Source organism: Aplysia californica, unplaced genomic scaffold (genome assembly GCF_000002075.1).
Source record: "Aplysia californica isolate F4 #8 unplaced genomic scaffold, AplCal3.0 scaffold00084, whole genome shotgun sequence".
NCBI lineage: Eukaryota > Metazoa > Mollusca > Gastropoda > Aplysiida > Aplysiidae > Aplysia > Aplysia californica.
Window position 1 is genome coordinate 252,416 of NW_004797354.1, and position 14,319 is coordinate 266,734.

Consider the following 14,319-nt stretch of genomic DNA (forward strand, 5'->3'; position numbering starts at 1 on the left):
GGGGTGGAATGACGACTAGTTCATGTGCATGAATGTCAGGTGGAAAACAAAAATTCGTAAAGGTAAGGTAAGGGCAGCAATCCATTAAAAACCATAAATTACCTGGGTATGAATGACTTACAAAACATTCCTTTCAAGCAGAGAATCTTCATCACTATGAGAACATTTTCAGACTTGGGAAAGGGAAACAGTCAAAAGCTGCTGAGATCTCGTGAATAAGGTGGTTAAGGGAGTTTTTCGCAGTCACCCTGCGTTGCTGACTGATTTGCCTTCACTGCTCTGTGCGTTGGAGCAGTCATGCAGCAGGAGGATTCCTTTAGGCAGCTGACCTCTTCTTTTCTTGGCCAAGGTAGATCATAGTTAAGTTCCATAAACAACAGACTCAAGAGTAATAGTCCCCATTGATGGAATGGCCATTTTCATTATAAAGTGATCAATCATGATATCACTCTCACTGTCCCCAAAAAAGGAAAGCATACTTTCCACTTGAAAGCTGCATCTCCACCTTCTTTTACAATGAATGGGTATGAAGGAGTGTTCCACTGTGTCAAAAAAGATTTCTTTTTGTTCAGGATCCAAATTAAATAATGAACCCATGTTTCATACATTGTTACAAGACTTAAATATTGGGTATCCCCCCTTTGTAATAATAAGTTCTTTGCAACAGTCAGCTCTTTTTGTTTTTGCTTTGGTGTAAAAAAATTGAGGAACCCACCTTGCCAATACCTCGTGGACATGAGAAAATCGTAGTCTTGCAACATTGTTACTCATGGATGGAGCTTGTAATAAGGTGCTAATTTTTGTTACACCTGCTAACTGTTCAGTACAGTAGTCTCTGCCTACATGCATGCAATTGAAAGCATGCTCCACTCAAACGTACGCTTTTGTCTTGTGAGGCTTTAATTACTTCACAATATAATTCAGACCTGTCACTGCCTCAAAATACATGCTTCAATTTGCCAAATTACCCATGTTAATTTTTTTACCCATTATAAGGGTAATAATTATAATAAAATAATATTAAAAAGAAAATCAAGGAAAACTTGTCAGAACCCTTCTTTGCTGTGGCCATCACTATGATACTCCTATGGGTCTTTATTTACCCCTACGACTGGTGTTGGCTGTCCATCTTTAAAGCCCAGATATAGGCAATGATCCAAGAAGATTAAACAGAGCAATTTGCTATTATTTAACTTTTTATCTCATCTCTTCTTCTCAGGCATTCATCATTGTACTTTTCTTGTTCATTTTCATATTTGTTAAATTTCAACTTTTATTTTCGAAATATTTTACAACTTGTACTCGGGACCTCCGAGATGTGTCGTCCTTATAATCCGAGAAGGCTATCATCATGATCATGTGTTAATTCTAGATCTTACCTACCTTAAGATCAGGGGTGCAGCTGAAATACATCAGTAAAAAGTAGCCAAAGAGTAGCAGTAGTAACACTGAGGGAAGAGTCAGGAACCCAGAGGAGGAGGCAAAAGGGTACGGGGTGGGGGCAGAAAGTGGAGACGAAAGCAGTCGACAGAACACTGCAGTGCTTCCACCAGCTGAAGCTGAAAAGTAAGGAAAATTCTGCGGGGGGTCTGGGGGCCGCAAAGGCCCCCAGCAGCGCCCAGGGACAGCGTCCTGGTGGAGGTTCAGGGGGCGAAGCCCCCGAAGAAATTGAAATTTAGTGCTTTTAGAGGGTTGAAAATGGCATTTTGGAGCCTGTTTGAAGATATTGCCTACAGCCCAAAACATTTATTTCTTCACCAACATTTTGTCTTGTTTGATTTCTTCACTGACATATCTTTCCATTGCTGGCAATGTTTAAAAGCAGGTTCCCCTTTCATTGCTACTATAATTCAATTTGTCGTCGCACCATTGATAGCAGGCAAACCTTGGAATAATGAATAGATGTACCTTCAAAATACAGTTGCGCAGCGTATACACAAATTTTTTCTCAATTTTCATGTCTGAATGTCGCCTGTCACAACCTCGGAACACCACTTCGAATTATTCTTGATTTTACCTACGGCTGGATCGGGCCGATCGCCCGACTCGATGGGCTGAAACTGAAAACAAACATGTTTGTTTTTGAGGCGACCGAGTCGGGTGATCAGCGCGATCGGCCGATCCCATCCGTAGTGGGCACGCCCGTATCAGCATAATTATATTTCTTTTATCGCGGCCTTTATATTGCGTTCACATGCCGTAGAATCTTCGCACTGATAATTTCTCTAGATCTAGACAAATTTGCGAAAAAAGTTTCTTTCTGAGAGTAATTTTCTGTCTAAGATCACAAGTCAATTCACTTGATCAACGCGCAGATTTTCCAGCCGCGGCAACAACCCGAAGATAGACAGAAGGAATGAGTGAATGATGATAGAAAGGACGATCTAGGTACAAAAGGTTCGCCAGATTGGGCTGCGCCGAGGAACAGCGACTCGTGACGTCATTTTACCGGGGAACAGCGACCGGGGAACAGCGACTAGTATTTTACTATATTTTTTTGTTACAGTTGAACTTGGAGTAATCGCCCACAGTATCGAATACAATTAGACCAAACATGTAACATTTCGTCTCGATTTCAGTAAGCTTACTAGAGCTCAGTCAAATCTCCCGCCAATCTGTTCATAAGGAGGAACAAGAAAGAAAGAAGTTGATCACAGCGTAACGCAATAAGGAGATGTCGCAGGGAGAATTTCAAATAAAAATTTCTTTTAAAATGCTGTCAGCTCAGTAGCAATTTGAAAACCGTCTCTACAATGTGCTTAAAGTTTGAACTTTTTTCTCTCTCTTTGCATTGTCCTCTTCAGGTGGATGTTATCATTTTCAGTTTAGATGCAGCGATTGCAATTCTCCGTTTCAGCTTTGTTTTCCGATTTGGTATTGTTTCTCCATAATTGGTTTCTCATACTCTTACACAATCATACTCTTACTCACATGATCACACACACACACACACACACACACACACACACACACACACACACACACACACACACACACACAGACAATCACATACAATTATATAGGTTTTATTTTATTAAACATACATGTAGGTGTGTCTATCAACAAAGTGCAAATACAATGAAAAAATATTACCAAACAAACTGACAAATATACAAACAAACACGCACACGAATTTTAAAGGGAGTCATTAATTTATGAAGCATAGATGTACGTGTGTGGATCATTAAAGCAAAAATAAGATGAAAGCAAAAACACCAAACAAACAAACAAACAAACAAACACGCAAATGGATTTACGATGGAAGTCGTTTTATGGAGCATAGTTGTACGTGTGTGTATCAATAGTGTAGAAATGGAGAGAGAGCAAAAAAGAAAACAGAAACAGAAACAAGAAACAACCAGACAAATATTTAAAAAACACACTGGCTCACGAATTTCTACTTGGGATCATTTCACAGAACATAGAAATACAGTATCAAGTACATGCGTGTATTGTGTATCGGTTTTAAAAAGATCACAGGAAGATTATTGAGAAACAGAACAATCAGAACCAAACATACGGAGCTCTCATGGTCTAGAGTCTAGAGATACGCGTTCGCTTTACATTCAATAGGTTCCAGGTTCGAAACCTGACAGCGACGGAAACATTAATTTTTGTTTTGTCTAAAATGTTCTCTTTTCACCTCCTTTCCTTTTCTCTAGACTTGTTCTGTAGTCTGCTTTCATCTCCACTTTCTCGCTCTAACACGCCCACCCCTGGCCAGTGGGCTCCTCCTTCCTTTGCTCCTGACTATTTCTACAAGTACTGCTTCTCCTTGCTCCTTCTTACTACTGTCTTTCAGCCTCACATCCCTGATCTTAGGGTAGCAGTGATCGAACGTTTGGCTTTCTCGAAAGGGAAAAAAAATCTCGGAGGTCCCATGTGCAAGCTGCGCACTTTAAGCTCTCTTGGTGGTTCTAAGCTCGATAAGAGTAGGCTTCACCGCCACCAAGGCAAAATTCAAAATTAATTCATAGCAAAATCTGACAATATTCTAGTCAGTATAAAGTGATAAAGAGTACCTTCGAAATTTGAATGAGGCTGCCGGAAAGCAAGGGGCCCTACGAAGTATGAAAAGCGGTCACATTCGTAAAAATCAATTGTACTGCAGGTTGAAGAACCAGCAGTCGACTTCCCCTAAGATCTAGTGGAGGAGGAAGAAGAAGAAGAAGAAGAAAAAGAAGAGGAAGAAGAAGAGGAAGAGAAAGAGGAAGAGAAAGAGGAAGAGGAAGAAGAAGAAGAAGAAGAAGAAGAAGAAGAAGAAGAAGAAGAAGAAGAAGAAAAAGAAGAAGAAGAAGAAGAAAGGAGAAGAAGGTTAGGCTACCGGACTCGCAATCGCAAGGCAGCTATTTGAGTAAATATGGGCTCAACTAATAAAGAAGAGTTGAATTTCTTACACCCAGTCACCAGATGTATGTTGAGCACATGTTTTACTGTACAGTGGCGTCCAAAAGAAACTTGAAAATGTAATCACCCAATCATTGTGTTAAAACCTTGCACTTATATACCCACTCATGCTGTATGCCAATTTAAAGCTGAATAAATCCTGCATCATCTGACACAATAATATATTTCACTTATGTAAAGAGATGCTCGAGATATGGTCATTTAAAATTGACCTTAAAAACTCAGGCTTGGCAAAATTGGGCGAAATCAAAGAAACGTAAGAGTGTGTTCATGCGTGTATTGGGGTTCGTCAACGTCGGTAGAATGGATATGTATTAAATATAAAATGAAAAGGAAATAATATTGTCTCTGCAATGGGCGGCATGTTCTGAAATATATTTTCAAACAAGTTGGAAAACTGAATATTTACAAATACCATGCTGAACTCAGACTTAACTTTGCATATGCTCATTAGTATGATTTTGTTTTTGTTTAGGAGCTATTGGTCTTCTTGTAGAGCACAAACCTTTTAGAACATGGCTGTGTAAGTTAGATTTAGGAAATATCATCTGTCAGTGAGGAGCAGAGGCCATGAAACTGCAATTTTTGGTGTGGTGGGACGGAATGAACAAAATCGTCCTCATGTGAATCATCGGATGGCTTGCATTAGTTGACTACATCGCGCAAGTGTTGGAAAGTCATGTCTTACCCTTATTTCCCTCATGATGTCATTCAAGTAGACATCTCCACTTATGGCCAAATCACTTTCTAAATGGGCCAATGTTATCACGAGACAATTCTTGGAAAACTAGATCTATATCATATCAACGTTGGAGTAGTCACCAGTAAATAGCCCGATATGAATACTACAGGTATGTGAAATCCCACGAAACAGCACCTGAAGAAAATTGACGTTGCTCCAAATTCAAACCCTTCGTTTGCAACCGCCTGTGACATCTAGGATGAAATGACTGATAATAAATTGTCCAAAATTTAGCAGAGTCGATGCCCTATGGGTTCGTGCACTACACAAAACCAATGGCTCCTACACAAAATCACAATGAGTACAATATTTAATGTTAAGTCCAAGTTTTTGTAGTATTTGTGATTACTCTGTTTTCTGTTTTGTTTGAAATTGAAACTATTGTTTATTTCTGAGAAACAAATTCTCCATTCATTGGATATGCAATGTATGTACATTCTATCAATATTGATGGTCTCCAATACACGCGCGAAGACAACGTTTCTCTGATTTCGCACAATTTTTGCCAAGCCTGATTGTTTACGGTCAATTTTGAGTGACCATAGTATTATATCGAGCATCTCTTAACATAGATGAAATATTATTATGTCAGATGATGCAGAATTTATTCAGCTTTAAATTGGTATGCTGTATGAGTGGGTAGTGCAAGGTTTTAACCCGATTATTTGGTGATTACATTATCAAGTTTCTTTTGGAACCCACTGTATAATACATGTGCGGGTGTGTTACACCCAGTTGTCGGTCAAGGGGATATAAATAGGTTGCCGTGAAAAGGGTTAATATGTAAAGCCCAAGTAACTCTCAGCGATAAATCGTATTACATTCTTCATGTAGTAGAACTGTCAGATTTATCAAACTCCATTATTATTCTGTTTAAACGTTCCATTTTATAGTGTCCAATTCCCTTTCAATTGGGGGGAGATTCCTTCTTCTTGCACCAGATGACTCCTCGCAACAATTTGCCTGTATGCTGTGTGTTGTTACTCAACAAACGTAAAAAGAGGCCCACGAAGTTATTGGTTGCAAAATTCTAATGACACAAACTCTCCATACGCCCTCTCTTAATAATTTGTTATTGTAGTCTCTGGACTTGACCGTCCACAGACATTCGAGGGATCTGTAGGCCTCTACATCTCAGTAAAGAGAATAAGAGATTCTTTCGACCAAGTCACAATAGGCCTACTGTACACTGTACAGTGACTGTGCAGTAGTTGATAGTAGATATCTAGTGTGCAGTGTGTAGTCCTAACAGCTTTGACGTCAGATGCACTTACAACGCACTGGGTGACCTTGATACCTAACTTTAGATTGAAAATAGATAATTGAAAAAAAAGTTTGCTCAAGTTTTAAAATATGGCATCAAATCAGATTCCACGTGAGCCACTTTGCTTATTTTGATACGACGATTTCGATAATGAAATCAGTTTTTAGCTGCGATAAATATTTTGAAAATTCTGCGCGCAAAGTTTAATCCCGCGCGGCGGCAAACTTCAAAGGAATTTTGCGTCCAGCCTCCCACGTGTCACTTCCCACTGAAGGTGGGGGGGGGGGGGGGGTCTATTATGAGATCAGTTAAAAGTGACAGTTGTCTGTCCTCTTTATGATAGGAAAATACTACAAGATGCAATCTTGGTAGAATCTATATAATACTTCTTTTTGTGATCTTCTAAATCCAGAAAGAAAAACGGTCAACCGCGAGTTATTTTGTTAATTTGGACACGCTGGTTCCGAATTTGATATCATTTTTACGATTAGACATTGTTTTAAATGTTTTATTTTAAAATCTTTTTGTCGGGCCGCGAGTGTATCGATACCATCATCAATACCATCACGACGAGGTATTCGCTTAGGGCAGTCGCTGTTCCCCGGACAAATTTTTTCCTTTTTTAAAAAATAGAGTCGCTGTTCCCCGGTGCTCCGGTCAGACTTTGATCCATCTGCAGGTAAAAAAATGTACTGCTGACCAACCCGCAATGAATGCATGGGACTGGGACATAGCGGTATAATGGCCGAAGGCAGGAAATGCGCAATTAGGCAGGTTTCTATAACTTTAACTTGTTGCCGAGAGAATTACCGTAAATATTCGTAACTTATACAAGACGATACGAAGGCGAGTACGGAACTTCGGCAGTCCTGCGCTGTCGCAGTTTTTTTACGGAGTGAGTTGATAATGATGGACGAACAAGTATGGAACTGGCAGAAAGTACGGATTTCCGTAAAAATACGGAAGAGTGGAATAGAGAGCAGGAAAGGATGTGAAAGTATGTACTTCGGGGGTCAGACTGCAGTATTATTGGCTTCAGATCACACATAAAGCCACTAAAACTGTAGCAAATCAATTGTTTTCAAGAAAATTTCAAACCTAACAGCAAAATAAGATAAAATAAGAGATAAAGATAAGATCAGAAAAGATAATACATTATATAAATCCCAGGGGGAAATTTTTCTTGGCTGTACAGGACCGTAAAAACACATGCAGGTATACATAAAAATTTTAATTATAATATATTACTTTCATTAAATTTCAATGTGAAAAGAGAAGTAAAGCTGACAAAATGTAAATATCACATCAGATGCATCATTCAACCACATGTAGAAATTTCATTACAAGCCCTTTGGAGTTATTCTATATATGACTCTAAGGAGCAATACACATCTCTATGCTCATTCTGACAATAACCTCATGCGCGATGGTACAAAATGTCATCTTTCTTTCTTTGTTGTTATAGGTACACATATTTGCCGCTGCGTGATCTGACAATTTGCGTGGAAAGGGGGTGTGACGGGCCATTTATAATGCTTTATAATATCTCTTTTATACTTGTGGTGTTTAAATGCATATCATCAATTCTAGTAAAATCATATCCAGAGATCTTGCTGGCTTTCTTTTTAATGGTTTTTTTCTGTCGAATTTTTTTTTTTTTTAGCTTTTACCCTATAGCAGCAGCAAATACAAAATCATAGCACGCTTTCAATCATAGAAAAGGGACAGAAAATCTTATTATCGACACGGAAACTTCTTAATTTCCTTAAAAATTTCCTTAAATTATTTTTTTTTAATGCACAAGTGCAGCGTGGGGATGCCAGTCACGTTTGTAATCAAATTATGGGTTAAAACAGGGGGGCAAACCCTGTCCCCTTGTTTTTAGTATGGGGTTTTACGGTGCTCGCAACTGCATAAGGTCATATGAGTGCGTGAAACACAAGTTAGTTTTTTTCGCAGTTCACTGTACGGCTGGGTATGGGTCATTAAATCTTAAAACTTTAAAATATGGTAAAATTTGGTGTAAATATATGTTTTCAATCTAAAACAACTTTCATAAAAAATTTGTATACTTCAATTTCGCTCGACATTTCCCATAAAGGCCAATGGCCTTCATAAAATCCAAAATTTTCCTTGAAAACCTCCCCATCGGTCGAACGTGCCCAAATTACGACGTAATTAGGCTTACTTAGTGTGATATAGCTCGATGATAATGGATAATCCATCAAATATTTTTTTTTAACTATTAATTTGCGACAGAAATGAAGTATATTCTCATGTTCAGCGCACCAATATAATATTTAGAGGAGAAAATGGACAACTAGTAGCTAAGTGTGAGACTGGAGGGAAAGAAAAAGAATACCCATAAATTTTTTTCGGAAGGAGTTCCGCAGAGGGCCGCCGACCAACAACAAAAGAGGGAATATTTTGAGCGGGGCATATTCCCTAACCCTAACCTAGACCCTTACCCAAACCAACTCTTGCATAGTTTGCTCTGTCAGTGGACCTTGTCACAGTAGGACAAACTACTAAATGAACAGATATATATCGGTCAGAAATTCTTCATTCCGGTTGTAAGAAGAGGGAAGTTGTTGGGGGGGGTCCCCTGACAACGGTCCGAGATTCTTCACGCGGGGACGGGAGAGGCAGTGGCTCGCGCACTCGGTCTAGCGATGTACCACACGCTGTGTTCTTTAGGCCCCGCCCTGCAGGCACATGATCCGTGGTTCGGCACGCTTCGCTGTGGTCCGGAATCAGGGCTGCCTACCCCAAAGTTCCCATTTCAGGTAGATTCAGGGTCATTTTCAGGTAGTTTGGCCCAAAATCAGGTAGTACAAAGACAAACAAGAAAAAAAAAAAGATGATCGTTGCCCCATCGGCCGCGCTTGCTTTCCGTGATATTGGGTAATTATATTTTGAAAACTTGTTTGTGCATGCACATGTGTGTGTGTGTGTGTGTGTGTGTGTGTGTATTATGTATCTGTGTGTGCATGTTGCCATGATCTCGCATGTGCCTATATGTGCGTGGGGAAGGAAGGGGGTGTATGGGTGTGCACAAGTTACGATGAACAGTGTGTATGAAAAGAGGCGAGGTTGTTTTTTTGTTTTTTTTTAATCATTTTATGGACTATCGTTCAAGGCACCTATCATTCAGTATTGAATCTGTTATTGAGTGCAGGGTGATTGCCAAACTGACTTCAAAACCCCTAGCCCATACCAATAGAAACTAAATTAAAACATAATTTTCCCAACACTAGCATAGTACTGCATAGGACACTGAAGTCCTTTGTGACTTAGGTATGACAGACAATTAATTTTAACTAGTTTTACCCTAAAAATACAAAATGAATCCTGATCTGGGCCTGAGGAGAGGCAAGAAGAACATCAACTGCCAAAACCATGTTTGCTTTCAGCAATCACAGATTTTAAAAAGCATGCAAGACAAAACTTATTTATAAAACCTTTAAAGTTAGGCTCACGACAGAGCAAAAAGTGAAAATAAAAGAGAGCGTGTACCGATAGAGCCGGAGCTAGAAGGACTGTGAGAGTGTGGGATGTAGTGATGCTGAAAACCTGGCAATCAGTGAATCACTGCATCATAGACTAAGTACATGTATTGATTTTTTTCAAAATGCTAAATCACAGTACCAGTATTTAATCAGCAACAAGCCATCATGATGCACAGGCATCCAACATAGAGCTTTCCGAGGGTTGAAAATGGCATTTCCTCATTGCCACTATTCAATTTGTCATCACTGACAAATCCGACAAATCCGGAAACACTAACAACCTTGAAGATACAATCATCAAGCTCTAATGTTCCCTCATTTACGCACTCGATTGTCGAATGTCAAAACCACTTCCACTTATCGTTTTTATTTTAGCATCAGTTTCTTGCACCGCTGCCTTTTCCTGCTGCCGTAGACTTTATTGCGTCAAACACCCCCCCCCCTCAATTCCGACGCCCTGCAACACTCCTACTTAGAATGAACTTTGATTAGGCTTTCCCCAACAACCACCAGCCGGTCCCTAACTCATGCCGTACTCACGAACTCTCACAGGTTCATTGACCGGTCACAATGACGGGCCCAACAATCTAGAAATTGGAGGACGCAGGTTTTCTTTTTCTTCCTTTTTTTTTTGTCATTACGGACATCATTAGTGACATCAGTGAGAATTATAGATTTAATGTTTTGGCTCCACTGTGTTTTTTACGCACAAACTGCAGGTTAAAAATTTTTATAAACTGTAAATCCAACGTTAACGAACTATCATCGGACAATTCTGAGCGGTAACGAAAGCGAAAGTCCATTTTGATTTTCCCAATGGAGTCTCAGTATTACACCTACACTTCCGCCTGCCGCCATAGCCGCTCATTCGCGCGAAACGTACTCTCGGACTGGGGAATGCCGAACGTAATATTAAAAAACGCGACCAGTAAAATATGAACTCAGAAGGCTTTTCAGATTTGGTTTCGAGGACTTTGTGCATTTTCTCGGGTCTCGATTTTTTTTTCTTCAGATTCCTGGGTAATAAATTCCCGCAGTCCCCCTGCGTAGAATCCTTATTTGGTACTGACCAATTCTCTAGACCAAGACAGATTTTAGAATGTTTTGCTAAGATACCGATTTTTCTTCTATATTCACAATTCTTTTTTTTGGATAAATGAATTAAATGCACAAATTTTCCAGCCGCAGCAAATACTGAAGATAGACAGAAAGAAAGAATGAATGAAAAGAAGGAGGAAGATTATCTATCGTAAGTAGACAGATTTCAGCCGATATGCACGTGAAAAACTACTGCCGACCGAACGGCATAGATAGACAATGGTCGAGTGTAGGAAATGCTCAATCTGGAAGTTTCTAATACAACTTATTGCCGAGAGTTGCCGAAAATATCTGACAAGTTACGGAGGCAAGTGCTGATCACTCTCTCTCTCTCTCTCTCTCGTGAAGTTTCCCGGACTAGGTAGGCCTACATTGTTGTCTAAATGAAGTATCCCGGACCACGGTACAGTTCAGAGAAGGATGCTGTACTACCAAGGAGTTTACAGTAATGGAGGATGCTCTTTGGCGGCACCGCATGCCTGATAGGAGCCCTCTCTCGCAGCGGAACTGGTCTACCTGCGCTGCGCTCACGCAATGGAATCTAGATAAGAAAGAAGGTTTTATTCCGAGATTAGGCAAGTCAATTAGTAAAAGGTAGTGTCAATTGCCACCGAGTGACGCGGTGGCAATTGACAAAAATTGACTTTTTGTCAATTGCCACCGAGTAAATTGGAGCTCTTTTGCGTTGGTGGGTAGATCTAGCTTATTGTGCTCGATGTTGTGCGTTCGCCTCTCTCTCTCTCTCTCTCTGAGTGTGTGTGTGTGTGTGTGTTTTCCTGACCCCCGCCCCCCGATTTATGTTCCCCGATATAACGTGAATTTCTGCTTGAGTTTGTGTGCGTTTGTGACCATCTAGGCCTACTTCTAGAATTGCCTGTGTTCGCTCTTCACCAAAGTGTAGGCTAAGGCTATCCTAGATCTAGATCTAGATACGTCTTATTGAAAACATGCCAAGTTGGTACTGTAGCTCTAGACTAGATGCTCGTCCAATGAAATTAGTTGAGAACAAATTGACCCATTGGACACACATTATGTATAATGCTAAAGATAGTGTTGTTTTCAGACTTGACACCGCTTCACTCGGTGGCAATTGACAAAAAGTCCAGTTTTGTCAATTCGGTGGCAATTGACGCTACCATTTTGTTTTGCCCGGAAGTTCTCGCGCTACTCCTCTCTCTCTCTTTCTCTCTCCACTGCCCACAGACAAAATCGTACACTTTTAGTAGGCTAACAGTAGTAATGGAATGTTTGTTCACGGCACAGAATTCTACAATTTTTGTGTTATGACACTATAAAATTCTGTGGTTTAGGGTGAACGCAAAGGGAAGATTGAAGAATGGCCGGCACTATTTCTCCGAACGTTCGGGAAAATAAAGCTGGGCACTATTTCTCCGAACACTCTGAAATCACATCCTTTCCCGCAAATTTCGGATATTTTAAAGAGTATAGGCCTACCAAAGATTTTTCGTAAACAATATGGTTCAATCGGTCCAAAAAATGTCCGCAGTAAATATTTATATAAAGAGATGCTACAGTTCCAAACAGTTTTTCGCTACAGATATGACGTGTTGCCTATGAAGGGTGCTGCTCTTAAACTTAATGTGTTGTCTTCACTCGTGTGCTGTCTAGATCTAGATCTCTACGGAGGGTTATTGATAACGACACATAGAACTAGCTTCTGTGTTTGTCGCGGCCGCGACCAATCAATCGTGGCTCGATTTTTGGGCATTTTTTGGTTGGGGAATAAAAGTCAAATAAAAAAAAGAAAAAAGAAAAAACCCCCAAAGAAACCGAACCTCTTTACTTTTGAAAGAAAGTTCACTTAGCTTCACTTAGTCTCTTTCTCAATTGTTGTCACCACGTTGATTTGTTGAATACGTTACAGTTACTTTTATTTCCCTCTTTGACTCTTTGTAGTGTTTTATTTTGTTAGTGTGTAATTTTTTTTCTTGTTATTTTTCTGATGTGTTGTTTTTCTATAATTATAAATTTTTTTGTTGTTGGGGAAGGGGAGGGGGGGGGTGTTGCACAGTATAATGTCATTTAATTTGATGTTCCTACCTTCATTAGATTCTAAATATATATATATACATTTATATATATAAATTTAAATGTTTTTATGTTAGAGCCTACGTTCCACCAAAACCGATTACATGTACTGACACTGGCAGGCCCCTTAATGTGTGTGATTCCATAATTTAATGTAATATCCTGTACTTTTAAAAAAATGTACGCACTTTTAGGGTTAAAACAGGCAATCTTCTTCGGACAGGTTGACACACACCCTTATTTGTTAATTTTTGTGGTTATTTATGGGCTGTTCGACTAATTTTGATTTAATTCTGTTGTGAAACCTCACGTTTTTACACTCATCTAAAAATCTCTAGACTAGCTCTTGAAAATTGAAATAGATATAGACCCAAAAATTTGCTCCTGTGTGTGTGTGTGTGTGTCTATGCATATCGTGTGTGAGTGTGCCTGTGTGTGGTAGTAAGCGTGTAAGTGGAGAGTGAGGAGTGTGTGTGTGCTTTTCGGGCTTTATTTCAGCCTTTATATATCAGTAACAGTTCAAAGTATTTAAAAATAGAAACACAGGATCCATTCACTCCAGTGCTCATGAGTCGTTCCTCTCTTTCAGTTTAACTCATTCATTCAATTCCTGTGTTCTCTCCCGCGGCTCATCCCCGTCTTCATGACTTTCACACCACACCCCCTCCATCCAGGCACACACAAAGAAAATCTCACTTTTTCCCTTGCACCCTGCGAACCATGGACAATAATATAGGCAAAACACTGCCTTAGAAGCCACATTCCTTTCGTTCGTGAGCTGTGGACCAGGCCTGGGGGGTCGGTGTGTCGTCGTCTTGTAGTTGCTGTTGCCTGTGGATACACTCATCTTCCTTTCACTCACTCTGTCACTCACACTGTCTCTCTATCCACAACTCAGCTCATCATACGTTCAAAAGTTGCCCACTGATCATGTCTAGTTAGTGTGTGTACATGTGCATGATGGTGGTGGGTGTGCGGTGGGTGTTACTGAAGGTTGTATGTAGGCGGGCTTGCCATGCGGTGTTCCTTCCCAGACCAGAGGCAGTAAAATGAAAGTTGGCGCCGAACTCTCGCAATAATTAGGCAAAAAAATCACGAGACCGGAAGCCAGAAACCGTTCGGAGAAATAAAGATCGGCACTATTTCTCCGAACGTTCGGAGAAATAGTCACTTCGTTGAAGAATCCGGACCACTCGCACATTATTGTGCGAGAAAAAAGTGGGGTAGGTGGGGCGGGTGGTTGGGGTGGA